At 41.1% G+C, this 21,038-nt stretch overlaps 1 long non-coding RNA gene across 2 annotated transcripts in view; it reads left to right on the top strand.

The window, feature by feature from the left end:
- The window catches only part of LOC311253680, a 36,300-nt gene that overhangs the window by 13,798 nt on the left and 1,464 nt on the right, over positions 1-21,038 (top strand). The window contains exons 4-5 of one of the 2 annotated variants that reach the window (XR_014621794.1): positions 5,173-14,284; positions 14,376-14,543. This is a non-coding gene — a long non-coding RNA (uncharacterized lncRNA). Of the gene's footprint in view, positions 1-4,842; positions 14,285-14,375; positions 14,544-21,038 lie in introns of both variants that reach the window. The other variant, XR_014621795.1, reaches the window with a different exon arrangement.

The raw sequence follows: 21,038 nt of genomic DNA, 5'->3' as shown, positions 1-21,038 counted from the left end.
TCTCGCGGGTCTGAAAAACACAAATAGCTGTGGCCGCGGGTTTTTTTTATATATCACAGAACATTGTGCCCTATGCATCTATTGTGTATGCGGATAACTGCACTAGTGGGAACATTTAATTGTATAGTTAGTTAATGTTTTTATCTGAAGCTTTTAGGCAACATTATCACCCCTAAAAATACTATAGGCCTATATATTGGTGAGAAATAAACGAGGAGGAAAAATGACGCGTAAACTTTTCTAAACGGTTATGATTTATTATCCGCGTACCCGTTTACACGTGTAGATGTTGACACCCCTATAAACCACAATAATTTAATCTTGATCTCCACCTCTGACAGTGGGGAAATGTCTTAGCAAGCACCTTACACAGTCTCGCATAATAAAATACCAAAGCTAATCACAATGGCATCCCGTCATCCCTACCTGCATAGGCAGCCAAATCTAACTACTAAAAGGTACCTTGTTCCAATTCCTTGGCTTTATTAATATTAGATCACTGTCAACCAAAGCCTTACTGATTAATGATTTGATTACTGATCATAAGCTGGACATGATTGGCTTATGTGAAACATGGCTGAAATCTAATACTTTTCTGCCATTAAATGAAGCCTCCCCTCCTGATTATAACTATGCCCATGTTGCTCGGGCCTCTAAACAGGGAGGAGGCGTTGCTCTAATCTACATCTATCTATTTTCAGTTTAAGCTCCAACCAGGAAATTAAATTTACTTCTTTTGAGGCCCTGGTGTTAAAACCATCTCCATCAAGTAGTAACAGGCTTTCCCCTGGTGGTAATCTACAGACCTCCAGGGCCTTATTCCCAGTTCCTAGAAGAATTCGGTGAATTTATTGCAGATCTTGTAACTAGTTCAGATAAGATCCTAATTATTGGGGATTTCAATATCCACTTAAATAAGCCTTCTGACTCTCCTAGTCAGTACTTCTCAAATGGTGGGGGGCGCGGTGAGGTGTCGGGGGGGCGTGAGAGGCAGGTCAGGACTTTCATTTCATTTTCATTTTCCACTGTCATTATTAGTAGCCCCATTCACACTGCTGTTTGCATGCGGGGATCCTGCGCCAATTCTCCCCATCTGCCTCTGTGTGAAAGTTTCAGATGCGGCGAGGGGTGAAATTTCCCTCTGCCTCTGATGCTCCTACGGAGGTATCAGAGGCACAGTATTGGCGAACCGAACCAGTGTGAGCAGATAAGCCGACGGTGGGGAGCGGGGGGTTGTCGATCTGATGGTGTTCACTGTGTGATAACTAAACAGGTCCGACACTCAATAAAATGTAGAGAAATGTCCCACAAAGCAATGTTACAGGACCAAACAACAGTAACGTGGTAACTGGTCGTGTCTTTGGCAACTTATGAGGAAAAAAATACAGCAATTATATGTGGAAAAGTGTCTGTCAGCCTGTCGGTCCAACCGACTCTTCGTCACATTTCTGCCCGAAAAACGGCGTCTGTCCCCGGCAAAAAACTTTAACTCGGCAAGTGTTTGTCGCGGTGAAAAACATCACTGCTAAGTCAGCCCTACTGACCGAGACTTCAGTGATCTTTCCTCCATAAAACAGCCTCCCTCCCTGCGAGTGACAGACGGCGTCCCGTTTACTGATGGTGATTATGTAATTAAGAGAAAAATGTAACTTTGTCATTTTCCAGGATGTTTGGTGGGTCAGGATCCCACATTAACTGCATCCATATGATGATAAGTGTGTACATGTTTAGATTTGTCAGTGCGTAGTAAAATAACGTTTAAAAAAAAGCAATATTGTTGCAAATGTTGCACAAAAAAAATTAAAAAGTCCTTTTTGAAAAGGAATAAGCTGATGAAGCTGACAAGTGACCAATGTTTACAGTTTAAAGTTTTGAATGTTAATGTGTTAAGTCTATAAAAATGCACATCCCAGTGAATCATTTGCGCTTTTTTCTCTGTTTTGAGAATCACAGTCTTGTTTAAATGTTACAAATTGAGTTAATAAACTAAACTTGGAAATTGTTTGAAGTTGTTGCAGATGTTAACAGATGAGATGAGATGCAGATGTTTTTAATCTATTTTGATAATCAGGTGATTGTATGCAGAATGCTGGTGCCAGCAACTCATACAGTGGTTTATACAGATAAATGAATAATTATTATCAGGTTCTCAATAATATTTCAATTCAGGGGGGGTGTGAAAAAATTTCTGTCCTCTAGGGGGGGCATGACAGAAAATAGTTGAGAACCACTGCTCTAAGTAAAGCTTTTTTGGGTCTGCTCGATATGTCTAGCTTTACTCAGCTCGTTCATGAACCTACTCATTCCAGTGGTAACACTCTGGATTTGATTCTTTCCCATGGATTAGATGCGTCAGCCCTAGGGCTGCCACAAACGATTATTTTGATAGTCGACTAATCACCGACTATTTTTTTCGATTAGTCGACTAATCGGATCATACGTAAATTGAATGTATAACATACAGTTTATCGCACCAGCATGCAGCTGCTCTTATATAACAATCATTAGCTTACAGCTTGAAGTGTTACTTACTAAAAATGAAGACAATTAAGATGATAGTTCATTAAACTTTTAATGAAATATAGGGGTGCAACGACTAGTCGACTAGTCGACAAATAGTCGACTGCTAAATTAGTCAATGACTAATTTAGTCGTCGACTAGTCGTTAGTGACGTCATCGTGTGTGTATCCCACGGCATGCAATGCCACGCTAAACAGTGTTTCACCATAGCCAATTGAAATAGCTCAGAGTGAGACATCTCATTTTCCCCAACTAAATAAGAGCCATTGTTTTTTGTGCAATTCATAATCTGACTACTTTGATAGTCGACTAGTCATCGACTACTATAACGACTAGTCGACTAGTCGTTAGTGGCAGCCCTAGGACTCAGCCCTGAATGTTGCTTCCGTCTCCTCTGCTGTGTCGGACCACTCTCTTATTACATTTGAAGCGTCATTAGCCTGTCCCTGTATCAATGACACAAATGTTTCCACCTCTCGTCATATCAGCCCGGCAATCATAGCGACACTCTGTGATAAATTGGCTGGGGTCCTGGCCCCTTTTGCGATTGCGACAAAGCCTGTGGAAAAATTCACCAATTAAGTTAACTCGGTAATCGTTTCTCTCCTCGATTCTGTGGCACCGGTCTCTACCAAGACAAGACGACCAAAGAAATCTTCGCCCTGGTTTACTAATGAAACCCGAGATCTCAAACAGGCCTGCAGGAAAATGGAACGTGCATGGCGAAAATCTAAATTAGTCGTTTTTCATCTTGCATGCTGTCATAGTGTACTTAATTACAAGCGTGCTCTTAATGCCACTAGAACAGCATATTTATCTGGCCTAATAAACAATAATAAACACAATCCTAGATTTCTCTTTGACACTGTGGCTAAACTTAATCAAAAAACCACAGTCTGTGAGCTGTACATCCTTTAATGCAAATGATTTCTTAGATTTCTTTTGCAATAAAATTGATGATATTAGAGCCAAAATTAATTCATCATCTCTGGCTTCCTCGTCAAAGTTGATTATAAAACAGCCTTCTGCCGATTCTCAGTTAGCCCCGGCTCTAAACAATTTTGAAGATATCTCCCCTGAGATATTGTCTAAAATTGTCTCATCCTCAAAGCCAACTACCTGCATCCTGGACACCCTTCTGGCAAAACTGTTTAAGGATCTATGGCCAGCACTGGGACCTACAATGTTAAATATTGTTAACTTATCGCTCATGACAGGTGTTGTCCCTGCTAGTTTTAAGTCTGCTGTGGTTAAGCCTCTACTTAAGAAACCCCACCTTGACCCAGGATCTCTAAATAATTATAGGCCAGTATCCAACCTTCCCTTCTTCTCCAAAATCTTAGAAAGAGTTGTGTCCCAGCAACTTTCAGGCTACCTAACTAATAACAATCTCCTGGAACCTTTTCAATCAGCTTTCAGAGCCTGTCACTCCACCGAAACTGCCCTTACTAAAGTGGTAAAGGACATCTTACTTACTTAATTTAGATTTAGACTCTACCTCAGTGCTTCTGTTACTAGATCTCAGTGCTGCATTTGACACCACAGGTCACGGCATATTGTTATATTGTATATATAAAAGTACTACATCGATATTTACTGATGTGAAGTATGGTGTTCCATACTCGGAGTTTGGGAATACAGAGTTAGGGAATACATTTCCACTATGTGGAACTATGTGGACGACACTCAGCTGTATGTGCCCATCAAAGCTGATGATAAATCTCAAATCGCCAAATTGGAGACCTGCCTGTGTGCCGTGAAGAGCTGGATGTCAGAAAATTTCCTGCTCCTAAATTCGGATAAAACTGAGATGCTGGTCATTGCTCCCCCTCGACAGAGACACCCCTTTGAGAAATAACACAACTGTCGAGAGTTACTGTCACGTGATCAAAGTTCAACTGTTAAGAATTGAGGTGTTACTTTTGACTCTAGCCTCTCTTTCCATCAGCACATAAAAGAAATTACCAAGATCGCTTTTTACCACCTGCGCAATATGGCCAAAATTAGGTCCTTCCTGTCCACGGCCTTTGTTTCGTCTAGGCTGGATTACTGCAATGCCTTATTTTCGGGTCTTCAACATGGGAGCACTAAAGGTCTTCAGATGGTTCAAAATGCTGCAGCTAGAGTCTTAACATGTACAAGAAAATTTGATCATATTACACCAATCTTAGCCTCACTGCACTGGCTCCCAATACATATGAGATCAGACTTTAAGGTGCTGCTGATGACATACAAAACTGTACACAGCCTTGCCCCGTCGTACATGTCAGATCTTATTATACTGTATTCTCCAACTCGTGCACTACGCTCTCAAAATTCAGGGCTCCTGATGGTTCCCAGGGTTAAGAAGAAGTCAGCTGGCTGCAGGGCTTTCTCCTATCAGGCCCCCTTCCTCTGGAATAAACTCCCAGCTGATATTAGACAATCTGGCTCTATTGACGCCTTTAAATCTAAACTCAAAACTCACTTTTTCTGACTTGGCCTTTAATTAGTCCTTGACATCGACTGCTAGCTTCTTCGGTGGGTCAACTCAGTCTCAGTGAGTAAGCTATAGTATTAGACGCCACATTGTCCTGCCGACGAGTAATAATCTGCTTATTCTGATTAACATTGCATTTCTATAACCTTGTTTTTCTTTCTGTTCCCACAAGGTGCAAGCTGTGTCACTTTCTCCCCCTCTTTCTCCTCCTACTCTCTTTTCATTCAGGCTCCCTTCTGATGAACTCAGGCCCCAGAGACCATCTACCTCTCCTGGCTCCTACAGCCCCACATACTGTCAGATCTGGATTGTCACACCCGGGCTCCGTTGGATCGTTCCTCTCCTTGTTTCGCTATCTCCTTATAACTGTATTCCTGTAAATTTTGAGGCCTCCTCATTCTGATCTCTCTCTCTACTACTAATTATCCTGTGTGGCCTGCCCTCTTCCAGGTCACCACGGTGGACAGGAGGTCGTGTGGCTCGGGCACCCCCTGACGATGCCTTGTCCTGCTCAGTCGTCTCCTGGATCCACATACTTTACATATATAATTTTTATCAGATTTTCTGTCAATGCAACCTGTAAACTGTGATTGCTGTTCTTTCTGTACATGCGACATCTATTGCATGACTGTCCGTCCTGGAAGAGAGATCCCTCCTCTGTGGCTCTCCCTGAGGTTTCTTCCGTCGTCTTTTTTTTCTGGTTAAAAGGGTCTTTTTTTTTTTTTTTTCCCCATCAAGATGGCAAGTTTTTCCTCACTCGAATCGAGGGTCTAAGGACAGAGGATGTCGTTCACTTTACAGACTGTAAAGCCCATTGAGGCAATGTGATAACTTGGAACAAAACTTAATAGAATATGAACAGGTTATAGATCCGGAACATAATCTTTTTAAAAACAAACACCAGTTGCTGTTGTTATACAGAAAACAGTTTAACAATATTACTGTTGAACATGGGATAAATATTATTCATTTTAACAGTAGAATTTATATGCAAACTTCCAAAGTATAAAAGAATATCTAATGCAGTTCAAAAAGCCTTTTAACATTATAGCCATCTTAGAAACATGGCTTGACGAAGAGAGAGGTACAGATTTTGTTTTGCAGGGATAGGAACTTAATTGCATTAATAGAGGGAGCAAAACTGGAGGAGACGTGGCTCTATTTGTTGACAAAGGCCTCACAAGGTTGTGGACAATATGTCAGTAATCATGGATGATGTAATGGAGTGTGTTACTATTGAAATATGTATTGGAAAAAAAGAAAAATGTCATTGTCAGTTGTGTGTATAGGAAACCTGGTTCAAACATTGAAATCTTTATAGAAAATATGGAAAGGGTATTCGCTAAAGAAAAGCAAAAAAGTCAATTATGTCTGTGGGGATTTTAACATAGCCTTGTTGAATCCCAACAACCATAAAATGACGGATGCATTTGTGGAAGCAATGTATAGTATGAGTTTATTTCCAACGATTACAAAACCAACCAGAATAACATCTCACTGTCACTCTGATTGACAATATTTTTACAAACAATATGGAGAGTAGTACTGTTAGTGCATTATTATTTAATGACATTAGTGATCACCTGCCTGTCTTTGCGATTCATGAATGTAACTACAATAGGAACTGGGGGTGTAATGAAGTTAAATACAGGAGAGTAAGATCTGAGGAAACTATAGCTGCATTTAGGAATGATTTAATTAATTATGATTGGAAAGTTTGTGAAGACACTGATAATTATTTTTAGACATATTCAAAAATGAGTATGACAAAAGCTGTCATATGTATATATATATGCAAACAATGTAACAAGAATAAGTATTCTGAAAACCCCTGGATGACTAAGGGACTGCAAAATGCCTGTAAGAAAAAGAATACTCTGTATAGGCACTTCATAAAATATAGAACAAAAGAGGCGGAGATTAAATATAAGAAATACAAAAAGGCATTAACTAATATTATGAGAGTATGTAAGAAGGGTTATTATAATAAAATATTAGAGAATAATAAAAACAATGTAAAAAGTATATGGAATATATTAAAGGTATAGTTGGTAATCCTGTTCAGAAACACTTTTTGTTATACTGGGTGAAATGGCCTTTCCATCCTGAGAGTAGTCCATACATAATGTGTTCAGAAAAATAAACAAAATAAATCATACCTCTGTGGCAGCTGCAGGCCTGTAAAATCTCTGACCAATCCCTCCCTCTCAGTCAGAGTTTAAAGAACCGTTGCCGGATATATTCAACACAGTCCACATGAGCTGTGTCCAAATTCAGGGGCAGCATCCTTCAAAGTGCGGATTTGAAGGCCAATCACAACGCTGCGCGAAGGATGTCCAAATTCGAAGGCTCCTCCAAATGCAGCCCACAAATGCAGCCTGCTTCTCCCGCTTTTTGGAGGACGGACCGCTACTGTCCTTCGCGGCCTCCCATATCCCAAGATCCTTTGTGCGCCGCTGCTCAGTCACGAAAAAGAAGAGGGAAAACTGAACAATGGCGACATCAAGTGGCGCGGACTTGACATTTAAATGTAAGTTCTGGGTTTATACTCGGTTTTTACTCATTTGATCATCCATTGCCAGATATGTTAAACTTCAGCGGACTTTCAGTTAAAATACGTGACCCTGGTAATGCATTAGCATACGGCATAAATTAGCATTATGCCGTTGGAAGTAAAGCTATAAAAGCCTTCGCTTTCAAAATGTTAGACGTTCAGAAAACCATAAAATCCATTCAGTCAAAACTCTTTCGCGGGCCTGGGCGGCATCAATCATGACATAACCGTAAGGGCGGGAACATCTGGTGACGCAAACCAGGAAATACGCCGAAGGCTGGACCGTCCAATTTAACTATGGTTGACGCAACCGTCAAAGGACTCTCCGAAGGACCCGGCCTTCGAAGGATGCGGCCCCTGAATTTGGACACAGCTATGGAGTTAGCAGGAGATCCACACTCCAGTTCAGAAGGTGGCGGTAATGCACACCTAAAGTTGTTTGCCAACAGCCATAAAACAGCAGCAGAAGAAGAAGCAGCAGAGTTACCAAGAGAGAACAATGGCAGAGAAAATGCAGCCAAAAGTAGCACTTCCAGAAGTGATGCAGAGGTTGCTGTCTTTCTGTTGGACAGGTAATTAGTTGTTTTGCTTCGGGGATTTGTTATTTTCATGAAATATGTAACGTTAGCCAAATTAGCTACTTTTGTCGCTTGTCTTAGCCCAATGCTAATGGCTCTCCTCTGCCCTGCTGATGGACTGGACAACTATTCCCTTAAATAATATAATTAGAAAAAGACAAACCAAACCAGATTACCCTGAATTGTTTACGGACAATGGCATAACAATTACTGATAGGAATGAAGTGGTTGACAAATTTAACAGTTTTTTTGTTAATGGATGGGTCCTAATCTGGCCAAAGAAATAAATCCGAGAAGAAATGTGTTGAGGAAAAATGTGTGGGGAGAAATCCAAATTCAGTCATATTGGGAACTGAAAAGTAAGGAAATTATTGATATTGTAAAAAAGTGTATAAGTAAAACGTCAAAAGATTAGAATGATATCGATATGAGTCTTCTAAAGAAAATAATAAATGGAATTGTGGGTCTGTTAACACATATATGTAATTTATCATTCATAACGGGAACATTTCCAGATAAAATTAAAGTTGCTAAAGTAATTGTATAAAGATGGTGATAAACACCTTTTCACCAACTATAGACCTGTATCCTTGCTTTCTCAGTTCTCAAAAATTATTGAAAAACTTTTTGTTACAAGACTGGATAATTTCATTAAAAAAAATAATATATTCATGGACAGTCAGTATGGGTTCAGATCAGGCAGATTAACTTCTATATATTTGTTGACCTAAAAAAAGCATTCGACACAATTGATCATGGGATGCTACTTAAAAAACTGGAGAGGTATGGCATCAGAGGGGTTGCATTGGATTGGATAAAGAGTTACATTAAAAACAGGCTTCAATTTGTGCAGATGGGTCTTCACAAGTCAAAGAACCTGAACATTACCTGTGGTGTCCCACAGGGGTCAGTCTTGGGGCCGAAGCTAGTTATTTTGTACATTAATGACATTTGTAGAGTTTCAAATGTACTGAAGTTTGTTGTCTTTGCGGATGACACAAATATTTTTTGTTCTGGGGAAGACTTGCAGCAGCTCTTGGAAGTGGTCACGGAAGAAATGTATAAATTAAAAAGTTGGTTTGATATAAATAAATTATCATTGAACCCAGGGCCGCCCCTGGCAAAATTGGGGCCCTAAGCAGAATTTTATTTTGAGGCCCCCCCCCCCTTTACAAAATGACTGTATCACGGAATGCCATTTAGGTTTACAACCTTTTATAAGTAGGAACAAATCAAATGAACGGCCTCTTTCAACAATGGAACAAGCCTTTTACAGATGCAGGCTGCTTCAGTAGACATGGTGCCTGATGGCCCTTGTGACATACTGGGTGCTGGCTCCGTGTCACCCTTAGTAACAAACTTCAGCATTGACCCTGTTATGACAAGAAATCCACCATACAAGCAGATTATTAATTTTTGTTTTGGTCTTAATGGTAAATTACACAATGAAATTAATGTAAATACTAGCCTCACAAAGATTAAAATGCAATTAATGCAAATACGACTACAGCTAATAATATTCATTATGATTTGATTTGATGATATTTCTATATCTAAATATTTTTAAATACTTATTTTTACATTTAGTGCTTAGGTTCTATATTCCTACACTGCTGTTTGCTGCTGTAACGCTTTACATTTCTCCATTGTGGGTCAAGGATTATCTTAATTTTTCTTATCTAATCTTATATGACTGTTATAAATTAAATTCACCAAGAGATGGCGACATTTTACCTCCATAAAAATAGCCCAAAACTTCTATTGATAGCATAGATTGATAGGCTATAAACCTGAGCCAACATACGACCACCAACTGGTCAATTAACCGCTCCTTTTTCAACAGAGCTGAATGTATATGCAGTTAACAAGACATTCAATAAATGATAATCAGGGCCGCTGGAAAATTTCATCTCCAGTCCACATCTAGACAGAATTATCCTCTCTTCTGTCTCATGATTAGCATGCTAGCAGCTGGGGTGTTTATGCCACAAAGTTTTCTTTTTTATTTCAACAACATACCCACCTTCAAGTGAAGCACGAGCCTCCTCTTGTTTAGACTTTGTCTTTCTTTTGCTTGCTCCCGATTCATATTGCCGTTGGGAGGCCATCTCTCCACCTGCATCCAACTGCCTGTCGGCGCATCTGACCGCTGATTGGTCAGATGCTGCGTGCTGTCAATCATTGCGGCAACGTGTGCGGCGTCAGATTACTCGTCTCTTTTTTTTTCTCTCCTGCCTTTGGCTGACTTGGTGCTCTAAGCGTGCCTCACGGCAGCGATGCGCATCCTTTGCGCATTTGCGGAGAATGCGTCCCCTTGTGCAAAATGGGGCCCCCCCACGGATCGTGGGGCCCTACGCACAGCGCGTGTTCTGCGTCTAAGGAGGGGCAGCGCTGATTGAACCTGAACAAAACTAAATTTATAAATTTTGGACATCGTAAAATGAATGAAGATGTTCACGTAGAAATGAATAATGTTGCAATAGAAAGAGTTTATGAAAACAAATTTTGGAGTGTTTTAATTTTTAATTTATTAATTTAGTTTTGCTGGAAGGCCCACATTAAGTATCTGTGTACTAAGATGGCAAAGAGCATTGGAGTGCTGAGTACATGTAGATATATCTTGAATCAAGCAACACTACACTTTCTGTACTGTGCACTCATTACAATATCTTTTTTTTTTTTTTTTTTATTATATCTTTATTTGGAATGGACATAAATACACCAGCATATCAACATTGGTAAGAGTGAAAACAAGTGTCCTTCCGGTTTTGTTTGTTTGAGTCCAGGAAAAACGCATCACCAGCCGTCCAGGCATGCGAGTCCAAAAAAGGTATAGTCATGGGTCGTGGATTAAATTACGTTCGGCCTTTGTAGTACCCACTTTCCTCTAATAACTTAAATTACACAGCAATTGTAATGGAATAATATCAGTGGATACAGGTTATCCTCTTAAAAGACAGTACTGATAATTTGCGTGAGGTACACAAAGCCAGATGAGATTTACATGCTCACTTAGAGAGAACTCTGGTACAACTTACTTGTAGATCTCATCTCTCATCTCACAGTTTAAATGGAACTATGTACAGGAACCAGGGTGGTCGCCCGCTGCTGCTGTCATAGAAATAATTAACAATAACCAGTCAGAAATTAAGTAAGTAATCTAGGAAGTAATATTACCAGTGAGATCAAATGAAATCTGCTCTCGTGGGGGTTATGAATGAAATCCAGTTGTTCCAGATTTGGTAAAATTTGTCCTTTTGGATTCTTAATTGATAGCTCAATTTTTCCATCCTAAATATCTCTAGGGTAATTCCAATCCAATCATCCAGGGTAGGCTGAATCGGGCTTAACCATCTCCTTGTAATTGTTTTCTTACTAGCCACCAAAAGTAATTGCAGCAGCTTTATCTCGGTCCTGCATTTCAAAAAAGAGACAAGACCCAGGTACAGAACATCAAAAACCAGAGGTATTTGAGTGTTAAAAAACGTGCTTAAGGAAGCCTGGATACCCCTCCAGAAATCATTTAACTTGGGACAATCCCAGAAGATATGATAGTGGTTAGCAACAGTTGAACCACATTGTCTCCAGCATGCCATATGTGTGGAAAAATTCTGATTCACGTTCTGTAAGGTCGGTCAATTTACATCCATAAGCAATATATGATCGTAATTGCAGGTATCTATGAAATTTGTTTCGTGCCAAGCCGTGATTATCCCGCAAGGTCTCAAAGCTGTGCACAGGCTTTCTTCGAGTAAGTGAAAGGAGTGTTGTGAGACCATACAATGTCCATGATTTAAAACTAGAGTTGTGCCTATTGGGAATAAAATCTGAGTCATAGGCAAACCATCTGAAAATTCTCAACATTCTATGCATCTCACAAATATTAATTACCTTCTGCCAGACTCTGAGTGTGTGGGATACCCAGGGGTTCGCCGACTTTTCCAAATGAGACGTTAGACCTTATCCGCTATTACACATATTACCATATCTGATCTATTGTGTTGAAATCTGGGGTAATACTTACAAGAGTACCTTAAAAAGGATATGCACATTGCAAAAAAGAGCAGTAAGGATAATAAATCATGCTGGGTATCTTGATCATACGAATCCTCTATTTTTTAAATTACAGACTTTGAAATTTATGGACTTAGTGAAAGTTAGAACAGCAATAATAATGTTTAAAGCAAGAAATAATGCACTGCCTGAAAACATTTTAAAAAATGTTTCAAGATAGAGAAGGTAAATATCATCTAAGAGGAAAATTAAATTTTAAAAAACCTTGTGTACGTACTGCTTTTAAAAGCATGTGCATATCAGTCTATGGGGTAACATTGTGGAATGGTCTTGAAGAAGAAATCAAAGTACTAGCTCTATACAGTTTAAAAACAGATACAAGAAAGCAATTCTTGACAAATATAATAAAAAAATAAGACCTCAAAACTATCTATTTTCTGGATGTAATTATTCTATTACATTTCTGTTCCTTATACGAAGCAATATGTATAATATAAATATAACTAATTGCAATCACGGCTGGGTTATGGAATACAGTACTTCACTTTGGTGGTATATGGGGAGTGACTGGGGAATTAACTTTTTCGAGTTTAGGATATTGTAGGAGGCTAGTTTAAGTATGCCTTGATTTTTTGTTAATTGTTTTGTTGTATTTATAATTTTGTCATTACTTTGTATTTTACTTTTATATATTTCTTTTTTGTTGTATTTATTTTATGATGTGAGGAAGTTGTGAAGAAGGGACAGGACTAAATAAGCTTTCTGCTTCCTCCTGTTCCCTCTCGAACAGATTATTTTGTTTGTCTGACATATCATTTTGATGGCTACTTGTTGTTCAAGATAAAATGAAGAATAAAGAATGAATTGTGATTTTGGGCTATATAAATAAAATTTGATTTGATTTGATTTGATAAACCCCCCCCCCACTCCCTGTTTACTACGCACAAGTTTATCTAGAGGCTGCTCTTTTAATGGTTGAAGATGGCCACCCTGTTCGGAGATAACAAAGTGCCTAACCTGGAGGTATTTGAAATAATGGGTGTGGAGTAGTCCATACTGAGATGAGAGCTCTTCAAAAGTCTGAAGGGTTCCATCTTTGAACAAATTCCCAAAAGTTGTAATACCTCTTGTAAACCATAGGTTTGTAATACCATCTCTAAGGGCTTTAGGTAAAGAGGGATTGGAGTGGAAAGGGGATTTGTCATAAATAGGTTGAATACAGCCCGTTTTCTTCCAAATTTGCTGCCATATCTTATAAGTATGGACAATAACTGGGTTTGTTGTTGTAACCAAAAGAGAGCTAAGCGAGCTGTTATATTGAACTGATTCCAGTTTGAACTCTGTTAAATGGTTCTGTTCAATTTGTTTCCACTTAGGTGAATGGGATTTGCACTGTTTGCCAGACCCACATTGCTGTAATTTGTGCTGCCCAATAGAAATGCTCAAAATTGGGGACTTTTCAGTCCACCTTTTTCTAGAGGGTTTTGCAATATTAACATCTTTATCCTGGGTGGTTTGTTTCTCCATATAAACTGTGTGATGCAAAGGTTGAGTTGTTGAAAAAATTGCTTTGGGACCAGAACTGGTAACATCTGGAAACCTGTACGCCTACAGGTGAGAGATTGACCATTTGGTGACCTGGTGCAGCCAGAACAACCTGGAGCTTAATGCTCTAAAGACAGTGGAGATAGTAGTGGACTTCAGAAAGAACCCAGCCCCACCCGCCTCCTTCAACCTGTGTGGCTCCCCAGTCAACTCTGTGGAGTCCTGCCGTTTCCTGGGCACCATTATCACCCAGGACCTAAAATGGGAGCCGAACATCAGATCCCTCACCATAAAAGCCTGGAATGGGAAATTGCATTACTATACCATTTTTATTCATTATGTCGTCTTACATTGTCTTCACTGTGTTCTTCCCACATCCTCGAATGTTTGTACTGTCAGCACAAAGAGAGATATGTGCTTCTTGTTATGGGAACGGAGCCTGGTACAGACATGAGAAGGACACAGGGCATTCCTTTCCTTTAACAAAAAGGGTTCTCAACTGTCTCATCTTGTTCTTCTTTCTGCAGACCGCATGCCACTCTGTTGATTGATGAACCTTTTTTATAAAGAATAAAATCCTTAAAAGACAACTGGTATTTCTTACAAGTTTGTTTCAGATATCTCACAAATAAGACAAATTTCCACAACAATTTGGTGTCAGAAGTGGGATTCCTTGTGTGACAGGATCTGGAGCCTGCAGCGGACTGTGACCGGCCAGCCTGGAGGAAAACTTCGTCCAGCCTCTACCTCGAGAAAAAATCTTAAGAGACGAGAGGACTGACCGCTGCGGCCCCGGACCGTCATCACTGGAATCCTTATTGAGGGAAAAAGGACCACGTTGCTTAACAAACGGTGAGATACTGAAAGAAACGAAACTTCTTTAAGAGGGAAAATAAATGAGTAAATAATTATAATTATGTTTTGGAAAAAAAAAAAAAAAATTAAGTAAATTAGTAATTTTTGCTGGATTTCTGTTGATCGTTGTGATAGTTGGGCGACTCGAACCAATTCAGGGCAGAGTAATACCGGGTTCTGGGAACACCGGCGCTAATAGGAAGAAAAGGTGTTTATCCTATTAAGCTGTTTTACCGCTGGATTGGGGGCCAAATCAGGGCCGAGTGAAACCAAGCAGAGACAAGGGGTCTCTTAAGGTTATCACCGCTGGTTGGCTGCTTTTTTTCAGAATTTGTAGCGTAATTAAACTGAATTCATGGTAATGACCGGGTCTTAAGGATAAATATAAAATGCACTGGGACAAGTGACAAGTAGAACAATGGGAGGCAAATCCAGCAAAAAAACAGGAAGCTGGCGTAGGACCAGACCTGGCTGCCCCAAACATAAATTACATAAAGGTTAATGATGGTAATGAGGCTATAGAGCCTTTACATGTCTGGGTGAGAGAGTTTGGTTTTCCCTGCGGAGGGACATTCAGCATGAGACAGCTGAATCTGTTGGAGGAGAAGATTAATTTTAGAATAAAAGAGATAAAAGCAAAAAGAAAAGTGTCACATAAAAAAAATTGGGGAGGTTGAAAGGCATTTGAAAGCCTTTAGGATGTGGAAAGTGGATGCAGGGAGAGACGTAAATGTGCTAGTCAAAATGAGAAGGAAAAGAAGAGTGCAAGTGATGAGAAAAGAACAGAGTTGTCTTCTCAGAATCGGGTTTCTTCTCTGTATCCCCCACTTCCAGGTCCTATGCCTCAGTGTCTCAGAGTGGACTATGACCTCGACGCGTCCCTCCTGTTCAACCCATAGCACCGCCGAGACCACCACCGCCAATACGGTCTCCAGCACCATCGCCATACCCGGACGACCAGAAACCGTCATCGTCTGCTTCCCAACCAGATATGAGCGCAGGTGGAGGTGGCAGGAGCCCGGGGCGTCCAAATGGTTTTCCGCCCCAGGTCTGATACTGATGTGAAAGAGGCCATGGCACACCTGCCACAGCCGAGTACATGTGGAAAGAAATTTGATGAGGACTTAGAACTTTTCTGTCGAGAATTCAGCCCAACCCTTCCTGAACTGAAACGCCTGCTAATCCTGAAAATGGGAGCAGCAGATTGGTCAAAGCTTTCAGAAAAGTTTCCAAGTGGCGACACGTGCTGCTCACATCATGACTGGGACGACGTGGAAAATGAAGACTATAGACATGCTGTTACCGCGCTGTATACAGTAATTACAGCTGCCTTCCCACCTCGGATGAACTCTGCTAAGATCTCTGACTGCGTACAGGCGAAAGGTGAAACTGAGGCTGCATATCGAGGACGAGGTCGCAGAGGATACGGTGACTGGAGACGCTCTTATTGTGATCCAGAAGTGTGTCTCCGATGTGAACAAAAAGGACATTGGGCCAAGGATTGCACCAAGACTCTAGCTGCGACCTCCAGCCAGGCGGACTGAGAGAAGGGAAGGGGGGTGCGGCCGGACAGCTCATTCTCTACTCTGACTCACCCGACGCATCTGGAGCCTGGTAACACACCCACATCGCACACTACAGATCACACGTTTGAATTGTTATGTGATGCAATAACCTTCCTTGAAACAAAATGTTCACCTCCAGCTGGTACATATGTGAAATATGAAAACAATGCCTTTAAGAAAATGCCAACATATTCTCTATCTGTGAATGACAGAATGGTTTCTTTCCTTGTTGTCTCTGGTGCCACACACTCAGTGATCAAAGGAAAGGAGTTTCTGAGCTCTCCTAAAATGTCAGTCTGCTTTGTCAACTCTGCAAGTGCTTCTGGTGTAGTAGTACGTGAACATTTTACTGTTCCTCTTAAATGTTCCGATGATAACAGCACCAACTTCAAACATGCATTTCTGTTGTCAGACTGCTGCCCTATAAATTTATTGGGCAGAGATCTCATGTGCAAACTGGGAATAACTCTTATTCCCACACCAGATGGTGTTCAAGTCATAAAACCTCATGAAAATGCACAGTTGTTTGTGAAATATTGCCCTGATCAGCTGTTGTATGCTTATCAGTGGAAGCTACCGTAGAGCGATATCTGCAGTCTATTTTTGGAAGAGGCCAGAAAACACACACCCCCTGGCCCACCACACACGCACGTGCAGTGCATGCCAAATGACTCACTTCAGTGTACATCTTTTGTTTCAGTGGGTCCAGATAGACAGTATGAAAAGAAATGGTATGATGACAAATACAAAAATGAACGGTTGTGTATCACACACCTATGTTGGACAGAAAACAAATGCATTGCATCTGTGCAACTTACACCCACTCAAAAACATCAGTACTATGTAAATAACTCTGCGCCGCACATTGCACTTGAAAAAGCAAACACTGATAAATGGGAGGATTTGGGTCTTTTTGCACATGCATGTAGATCAACCACTAAGTGGGACCCCACAGATGACCCACATGTGTTTTACAATCCAAAACTGCATGCATTTAGAAAGGTTTTTCTGCAACCACTCACACACAACGAACAGTTCAGTTAGTTCCACCTATAACATCCTCGCACATTTTTCTGTCAGAGACTGAGGCTGCAGCCATCCCAGCCCTCCAGGAAGTCCTAAGACTCTGTGGGCTCGAGGAAAACATGATGTTGGTCTAATTAAAACAGCAGAACCAGTGGTGATCACCCCCAAATCTGATTACAGACCTTGCCAACACCTTGCCAAACCTGAGGCTATTGAAGGTTTTTGAGTCCCTGAAAAAGGCAGGAGTAATTGTGCCTTGTGACACTTCTCCTGTGAGGACTCCTATTTTTTCCTGTGAAGAAAATAAGAGACAAAGGTCAACCAACTGAATGGCGTTTTGTACAAGACTTGCAAGTCGTAAATGATGCTGTACAGCCGAGAGCTCCTCAAGTTCCTAATCCTTACACAATTTTGTCACAAGTGGTTTTCGGTGGTGGACCTGGCCAATGCATTTTTCAGTGTTCCTGTTCATCCAGATAGTCAGTTCTGGTTTGCGAGTCCCGTACTGTTTACGATGCGTTGCGGAAAAGTCTAGAGCCTCTGGCTTTGTCCGAGGGCTCTGCACTTTTGCAGTATGTGGACGACCTTGTGATTTGTGCGCCAACAAAAGAACAATGCGAACGCGATACGATCCGACTCCTAAAACATGTCCGACAAAAGGTCACATTTTTGGGTCATGAGATTTCCAGCGACGGGAAATCCCTTTCACCCAATCGTGTTGAGGCAATTCAGAACATTCCCAGGCCTAGAACCAAAAAACAAGTTCTTTCGTTCCTGGGAATGTGTTCTATGCAGTGTTAGAAGCACCACTTGGTGCCACGGTGCATGGTAAAAGCCCACAATCACATGATTTAGTGACATGGACTCCTGAGGCTGAAAAGGCCTTCACTGACCTGAAACTAGCTCTACAGACAACACCTACTTTAGGGCGACCTGACCCGAGCAGACCATTCACACAGACTGTTGATGAGAGGAATGCATGTATGACATCAGTGCTGCTCCAAGATCATGGGGGGAAACTTAGACCTGTGGCTTATTTCTCTGCTAAACTCGACCCTGTAGCTGCTGGGTTGCCACGTTGTCTCCGGGCTGTAGCAGCAGCTGAGAAAGCTGTTATGGCTTCAAGGGATACTGTAGGTTATTCAGATCTGACTCTCCTTGTTCCTCATGCTGTTTCTCTAATTTTGCTTGAACAGAAAACCTCACATCTCTCCACAGCACGATGGCTAAGACACAATACTGTTTTGCTTGACATGCCTAACATCAAGATCAAAAGATGTACTGTTCTTAACCCTGCTACATTGCTTCCCATTCAGGGGGAGGGTGAAGATCACAACTGTGTTGCTGTGTTGGACGAGGTGTGCACCCATTGCACCGATTTGTCTGAAACTCCACTGATTAATCCTCACTTTGTTTTGTTTGTTGATGGCTCAGCATCCCGTAACCCAGAAACCGGTAAAAAAACAGGTTGGTTATGCTGTAGTCTCACTACATGAGACTTTGAAATCAGGTTCTTTGCCGCCTCACTACTCTGCTCAAGCTGCAGAGTTAGTTGCTCTCACAGAGACCTGTAAACTAGCAGAAGATAAATCAGTAACGATCTGGACCGATAGTCGTTATGCTTTAAGCGTTTTGCATGATTTTGGTGCTCTATGGAAGCACAGGAAATTCATAAAATCTGATGGAAAGCCTATTCTGAATGGTGACAAAGTTTCTGCATTATTGGATGCTGCGTTATTGCCCAGAGCCATTGCTGTGTGTAAATGTCAGGCTCACACTAACAACAGTGATTCAGTTTCTACAGGGGGGTATTTCAGAAAGTGGGTTTTGTGAAAACTCTGAGTTTGTTAACCCTGAGATGAGAGAAACTCTGAGTTTTTAGTTCCAGAAAGAGAGGTAACTTAAACTCTGAGTCTGTTACTGCGGTAACTGACTCTGTGAACATAACCTGCTCACTGGCAGGTTTACCTGAAGAAACCCTGAGTCTGACGGAGCTGTCTGACAGCAGCTGTCCTTTCCTTCAGTCCGATCGTGTTGAAGCAGAAATAATTCACATAGTTTTACACCAGGAGGAGAATTTAGATTCATTTAGATGAGCTCTCACTCCCCGACGAGGACTGAACCGAACAGTAGACCGCTTCTCATCAGTCCGTCATTTATATTCTCCGGCCGCACAGCGAATATCAGGCTACACATCGCTGACGTGCTCTCAGATCTGAACAATCCTCTTTGTTTTGTTTTTTTTGTTTGTTTGTTTTTAATCACTTCGCAGGTTAATCAATCACCTTCAGCAACCAGAAAAAGAGAAATAACTCACATTTCATTTGACTTTCTTTATTTCCCACAGATAGCTACAAAAGTAACCATCAGTAGAGCCTATTGTATTTTTTCCAACAACGTAATTTCAATGTCCGTGTTTCTAGTTTGCAGCCGCATTGAGTATAAGATTAAATGACTTCTAGTTAAATCTGTAGACAGTAGGCTACGTGTGTGTCTGACTCCAATGTTGGGTACTGGGGGAGAGTGACGCCCTCAGCCTCTGGTCACCCAGCGACCTGACTCAGGACCAGCTCCTCTGTCTCTGGCGGACGTGGTGGAGGTGAGCACCACTTCATGTTCATCTACTCAGCAGGATGTTAGGACACAGATGTGTGTTAAACAGCATCTGTTGGTGGTAAAAGCTACTACAAGTTAAAATATCCACTGAATAAACTTTTACTTTGTTTAATATGTGAAATAAAACCAAAGTGAGGAGCCATCGTGAGACTGTTTTTATATTTTCAGCCGATTTGAATTAAATAAAATAGCCTAAAATAAAATAAAACACTGAACAACATTCAACCACTTCCTCAAAGGCTAATATAAAAGAAAGTGATGTTAAATTCAAAATGAAAAGACGGCCGCATCTAAAACTCTGTCAGTGATTTTTATTACGGCTGCAGCCGTGTTACTTTTTTTCCCCACAGAAAATGTCTGCTTCCTGTTTTCTCCCCTGTTGCCATGGTGAATCACAGTATCGGAGCTCCATTGATGATGGCTTTTTACTAGTCGTCAGGCACGAGCTCAACTCAGAGTTAACGTACTCAGAGTCGACTTACCTAACTCAGATCAGCTATCCTGGAACTGAAAACTCAGAGTTTCACTTCACAGGGTAAGTCAACTCAGAGTTCAGGGATAGACTCAGAGTTTGTTGAACCTCCTTTCTGGAATACCACTCTGGAAATGCACGAGCAGACGCAGCTGCTAAAGCTGCTGCTGGAAAACATGGAGTAAGACACACCCACACCCTGCTTCACTCTGACCCTGAAAAACACACAGACACTAGTGCTTCCAACTCTGACACACACACACAGATATTAGCGCTTCTGCTGATGAAAAAGGAATCTGGCGATCACTCGACTGCACATACACTAACGGCATCTGGCACGGACCTGACAGTAAACCATGTTTACCAAAACACTTTTTTCCACATTTTGCCAAATTTGGGGGGGAATGGGGGAATGTTTGATCTGATAAAAAAACATTGGTTCACAAAAGGCTTTACAGCCTATTCTCAAAGATTTTGCCAATCCTGTCATATCTGCACTACACATAATGCAGGTAAAACTACACGACAGCCACAAGCAGCACATCCACAACCAGAGGGACCTTTTGAACATGTCATGATGGATTTCATTGAACTAACCCCAAGTGAAGGCAAGAAATATTGCCTTGTGATGGTTGACATGTTTTCCAAATGGGTTGAGGTGTTTCCCACCTCAAAGCAGGACAGCGCTGCTGTGGCCAAGGCCCTGATGACGTGTGTGATACCACGATGGGGTATCCCCAGGAAAATAAGTAGTGATAATGGTACACCATTTGTGAGTGAAGCTATTAAACAGCTAGGAGGTTTTCTTGGGAT

This window comes from Pagrus pagrus (assembly GCF_965226575.1).
Source record: "Pagrus pagrus genome assembly, contig: HAP1_SCAFFOLD_32, whole genome shotgun sequence".
Classification (NCBI taxonomy): domain Eukaryota; kingdom Metazoa; phylum Chordata; class Actinopteri; order Spariformes; family Sparidae; genus Pagrus; species Pagrus pagrus.
This window is presented reverse-complemented; position numbering and strand designations above follow the sequence as displayed.